This window comes from Salminus brasiliensis, chromosome 8, assembly GCF_030463535.1.
Source record: "Salminus brasiliensis chromosome 8, fSalBra1.hap2, whole genome shotgun sequence".
Lineage (NCBI taxonomy): Eukaryota > Metazoa > Chordata > Actinopteri > Characiformes > Bryconidae > Salminus > Salminus brasiliensis.
The window spans coordinates 38,919,891-38,925,890 of NC_132885.1; the positions used below are offsets into that span (position 1 = coordinate 38,919,891).

At 40.2% G+C, this 6,000-nt stretch overlaps 1 long non-coding RNA gene across 1 annotated transcript in view; it reads left to right on the forward strand.

Annotated features, from left to right (window-relative positions):
• LOC140560737 (uncharacterized) overlaps window positions 1-5,795 on the forward strand; it is a 29,226-nt gene extending 23,431 nt beyond the window's left edge. The window contains exon 3 of the long non-coding RNA XR_011979993.1: window positions 5,585-5,795. This is a non-coding gene — a long non-coding RNA (uncharacterized lncRNA). The remainder of the gene's footprint in view (window positions 1-5,584) is intronic.
• The last annotated feature ends 205 nt before the right edge of the window (window positions 5,796-6,000 follow it).

The following is a 6,000-nucleotide window of genomic DNA, read 5'->3' on the forward strand; positions in this document are numbered from 1 at the left end:
GTCAACTCCCGCACCAAAGAGAAGCTGACCCCTTCCGGCCCTCGCTCTTCGTGGGAAAGATGTGCTCTCTGTGCTTAAACCTCCTGCTGGACCAGAGGCTTTGTCATCCTTAAAGGGACAGTCTGGATGAAAAATGAATTTACCCGTTTTTTCCCTGACCACAGCCCTTCCGTTTTGCACTGGAACTTCGAGGCTAATGTTGCTAACGATGTAATGGAAGATAATAACCTCCCGCCAATTAACATTCTGCTAACTGCATGCCTAAATAACCCTGGGTTCAGGATTCTAAAAACTGAAATAAAATAAAATAAATACAATATTAGTCTTTTGTACACTGTATGAAACAAGTGCTGTACATTTCACCTTAGAGCAGACACTTAAAATATCCACAACATGAATCTTTAATTCATTCATGAAAATATTCAACTAAATATGTATATAACAGTATTTATCTTGTAATAAAAAAAAATTAAAAAAAAACATTTTTTCAGGCATTTTATAAGGCATAAAATCCTTATCATGGGAGCCATATTCACAATAATGTGACGGGGTTGTATCTTATCCTAAAATCCTCACCATTTCCAATGTGGTCAAGTTCCAAACTATTGAAATATAATTTTATTTGCATTAATACTGTAAATACCTTCCTATAAATGTTTTTTCCTTATGTTTTTTGCGTGACAGGGTGGTTAAATTGAACTTGATAGACCCTGTTTACCATGAAAAAGCAACAAATAAACAATGTTAAAGAATGTAAGAATGTTTTTTTTATTATTATATATATATATATATTAGTGTGACAGGGTGGTTTGTACCATAAAAGTTTTATTTGGAATAAATATACCTCATGTAAAAAAAAAATAATAAAATAAATAAATAAATAAAATTGATTTGATTGATTTATATGCAAATGACTTTTTGTAAAATAGCCTATTAGCTGACAGAGAGAGGGATTTTTTTAATGTGATGCTTGCTTTACCATTTAACAATGATGTTTGTGCTAAGAGGCTCTTAGGAAACTCAGTCATGTATACTGCTTTTTGAGGAAATGTATAGTTTCCATGTAGCAATTATTAATAAATTAATAACACTTATAAATTAACACTAATAATAAATAATTTAAGAACTAATAAAGTGGCAAACATTTGTGCATTATTATATGCTGGTGATACAAATACACTAGTAACACCCTGGCAGCGCTCCTGCCCATAGTAACCACCTAGCAGCTACCTAGCAATTCAATCTCATAGTAACCACCTAGCAGCTACCTAGCAATTCAATCTCATAGTAACCACCAAGCAGCTACTTGGTAATCACATGGTAACCCCAGCAACCGCTTAGCAAAAAACTTTAGTAACCACTTAGAAACAAGTTAGCACTCATAACCATATAAACCACCTGGGGTACTATAGCAACTGCCTAGCAACACCAAAGCAACCACCTGGGACACTATTGCAACTGCCTAGGAATCTTATAGCAGCCTAGCAACACCATAGAAACTCCCTTGCAACCCCATACCAAGCACATTGTATACCATAGCAACCATCAAGCAAAAACCCAAGTGTCACCAAAGTGACCACATAGCAACAGCCTAGCAACCGTCCGGCAGTGGGAACCGCTGTAGTTGGCTGTAGTTCATATCAGTAATCAAATACTCTGTGTCAAATACTCTCTGCGTTCAGCATTTTTCAAAACTTCACACACACACACACACACACACACACACTTTCACACTTTCACACGTCCAATTAATGCATTTCTCCATGTGTACTCCACTCCTTATTTGGGGCCTGTCCCAGCCTGTGGGCCCTGAGCTTGCACAGGGAAGCAGCTCTGCATTTGGTGAGAGGGGAGAACTGTGTCAGTTTGATTTCTGGCCAAACTATGGCTTTAAACCCCCTCGAACGACACCCTGCATCCCTCCTCTCTCGTCCTTCCCACGGTTAAAATAAATCGTCCTGAGCACAGGAGCGGCTGGCCGAGGCCTTCCTGTCTCCAGGGCTGGGGAAGATCCCCGGGGATGGAGAGAGGGGGACATGGGGTGTATATGTATGTGTATGTGTGTGTGTGTGTTTATGAGAGAGAGCACAAGAAAGAGAGAGAGAGAGAGAGAGAGAGAGCAAACCTTCTCGTCTTCCTCTCCCAGTCATGAATGAAGCAGCGCCCACACACTTTTTCTCAAGCCCACCGATGGCCTAAGTGATAGCGTGTGTGTGTATGTGTGTGAGTGTGTGTGTGTGTGCGTGCGCAGGGTAGAGAAGAAGGCTTAACGACGTTGAGGTGCTGTTTAAAGGCTGGCCAGAGTGTCCTCGTGGGCGAGTACAATTCCCATGCCCCGCTGCATTCCTCCCTCAGATCCCAGACGCGTTTTTTAGCTACTATTTATTTTTCCTCCCCCCACCGATCGGACAGAGCGCGGGCGCATTACCGCTGACCTGAGTGGGAGGGGGGGGGGTGGGGGGAGGGCGAGGGAGGACAGAGAAGCCCTCCTGGACACACATATACACGCACACACACACACACACATACATATATATATATATATATATATATATATATATATGTGTGTGTGTGTGTGTGTGTGTGTGTATTTATAAAACATGTGTAAACATGTATTCCTACCTTTATGGGGATCTGCCCTGTTCTTCTGTATGACTCGCACCATAGTAACCACCTGGGATAGTATAGCAACTGCTTATCTGCAATATCATGCCAACAATCTAGCAACCCCATAGTAAGCACTTAGCAACATGTTAGCAGTTACTGTAGACACCATAGTAACCACCTGGGATAGTATAGCAACTGTCTATATATATAATTTCATGTCAGCAACCCCATAGCAACCACCTAGCAACTAACTACCTAGCATTCACATGGCAGTCAAGTGGTATATCACAGCAACCACTTAGAAAAAACTGTTTCACTGTAGTAACCACTTAGCAACATGTTAGCCATCACCATAGCAACCATAGATACTGTATAGCTGACCATGACACCATAGTAACCACCTGGGATAGTATAGCAACTGTCTAGCAATATCATGTCAGCAGTCCCATAGCAACCACCTAGCAACTAACTACCTAGCATTCACATGGCAGTCACGTGGTATATCACAGCAACCACTTAGAAAAAACTGTTTCACTGTAGTAACCACTTAGCAACATGTTAGCCATCACCATAGCAACCATAGATACTGTATAGCTGACCATAGCTGACCATGACACCATAGTAACCACCTTGGATAGTACAGCAACTGCTTAGAGATATCATGTCAGCAACCACATAGCAACCTCATAGTACCCACCCAGCCACTACCTAGCAATCACACAGCAATTACGTGTATATCACAGCAACCACTTGGTAAAGAAAAATGGTAAAGAAAATTGTTTCACTGTAGTAATCACTTAGTAACATGTCAGCAGTCACCATAGCAACCATAGATACTGTAAACCTGCCCTGTTCTTCTGATTGACTCTAGCTAGACGCTGCAGCCAATTAGGACAGAACAAACAAACATGTTAGCAGTTACCTTAGACACCATAGTAACCACCTGGGATAGTACAGCAACTGCCTAGAAATATCATGTCAGCAACCCCATAGCAACAACCTAGCAACTGATAAAGGGGTTATTTTGTTAAAAGCATCCCTATTAAGAGAGTAGAGCAAAGAATTTGTGGTAGCTAGCTGTGTTAGCATCAAGCTAGCCAGGTTACATTTTCTTATTATTAGGTTTAAACTTTAATAAACAATTTTTCCAGAGATCCAGGGTCTTATTTGACTGGCAGTACTCAACCAACTAGACAAGTGTGTGCATTTGCACATCTGTGTCAGCAATGTAAGCAAAGTAGCTGAATGCATTCATTAGGAGGGGTGTCCACAAACTTTCTACCCCAACTATAACCATGTTATAATACAACCAACTGTTATATTTTGGCTTTTTTCCAAAATATTTTACTTTTCGGATTCCAAAAAAAAAAAAAAAATCATCTGGAGAGCAGCCAAATATCCCCATAATGACAAAATACTGATGTTGTCATCATACTGGGGAAATCTGAGTCCCACAAGGAGTTAAATACGTACATTCCCCCCACCCCTTTAAACACACACACATACCCTCTTGCACAGTGCCATTAGCCTGGTCCCCATGGGCTTTCACCCTCCGCTCAGCGCGACAGTGAGTCCACGTGCACAACCCTCCGAGTAAACAACTTGACCCATCTCCTGCTAAAGTCGCCCTGATCATCCATTCATTAACCCAGTCGAGTTCTGCACATTACACAGCCTTCTGTAACTCCACAGCCAGAACGTTAGTACCACTGACAGGTGACAGACAAAAGTATTGGGACACTTGCTCGTTCATTGTTTCTTCATGAAATTAAGTATTAATAAAGAGTTTATCCTGCTTCTGTTGAAGTAACTGTCTCTACTGTCCTGAGAAGGCTTGGCAATACTTCTCTACAGGGACTAGACAAGCTGTGTGTGTGTGTGTGTGTGTGTGTGTGCATTTGCACATCTGTGTCAGCAATGGGTGCAACTTAAAGTAGCTGAACACATTGCATTCATTAGAAGGGCTGTCCACAAACATTTGACATATAGTGTACCATGCCATACCACAGGAAGCCTACTCACTACCCTAAACCAACCATAGACTTATTTAAGTCATGAAGCACAATCGGCAGCTATCTACTGACTCCCCTTTATAATATATATAGTGATATATAATGTATATACAATATATATAGTGTATACAATGTGTACAAAATGCATATAGTGGTATGTACAATGTATATAGAGTATATAACGTGTACATAATGTATATAGCGGTATATGATGTATATACAATGTATAACCTATATAGTTTATTTAACATATATATCATGTACATAGTGTATATACAATGTATTACCTATATAGGGTATATAATGTGTTCATAATGCATATAGTGGTATATGATATATATACATACATGTATAACCTATATAGTGTATTTAACATATACATAATGTATAAAGTGGTATATAGTGTATTTACCATGTATTGTGTATGTATATAGGGTATATAATGTGTTCATAATGCATATATTGGTATGTACAATGTATATAGAGTATATTTTTGTACATAATGTATATAGTGGTATATGATGTATATACAATGTATAACCTATATAGTATATTTAATATATATATATCATGTATATTGTGGTATATAGTGTATATATAATGTATACAATGACACCTATATAATGTATACAATGTATAACTTAAATAATGTATATAATGTATGCATGATATATATAGTGGCATATACTATGTATATCCTATATATATATATATGTATAATCTATATAGTGTATATAACATGTATGTATAATGTATATAGTGGTATGTATAATGCATATAGTGGTATATATGCACAATGTATAAGTTATATAGTGTATATAACATACATAATGTATATCGTGTCCCTTCACTACAGGAGTTCCTTGTAGCTTAAGCTCAAGCTTTATCTGGGTCTGGGAAACTGGCCCTGTATATTTGCTTCACCGTAGCCCTTCATCCTCCGTATGACCGTGTGTGTTTTGCAGAAAATAAACGCTGGGCGCCGTCACACTTCGCAAGAGAGAACCCGTTTGATGCATGTAGAACATGTGAAAAGGAAACAAGCCCCCAGTTCCCCCAGCCCGTGAGATGTTCCTGAGGCTCTGCTCTTCTCCCTGGGAAAGCCTGGGTCAGGCCAACCACCCCTCACTTTCTCAAAGTCCTCACACAGTCTCCGCAGATCACCCAAGGCCCCACTTCCTGCCTTCCCCACCTCTCTCCGCTGGAGGAGGACAGGATGTGAGGACCCCCTAGGTGATCGGAGAACGTGAGGAGGACGTGGACCGGGGGGCCCTCACGCAGCTCTGTCAAAACACTGGCTGCGTTCACACGTTCCCTGAACATGTTCGTCCGAACAGAGCGGCCCGCTCTCGCAGGATTCGTGACATCACGTTCGCTACAG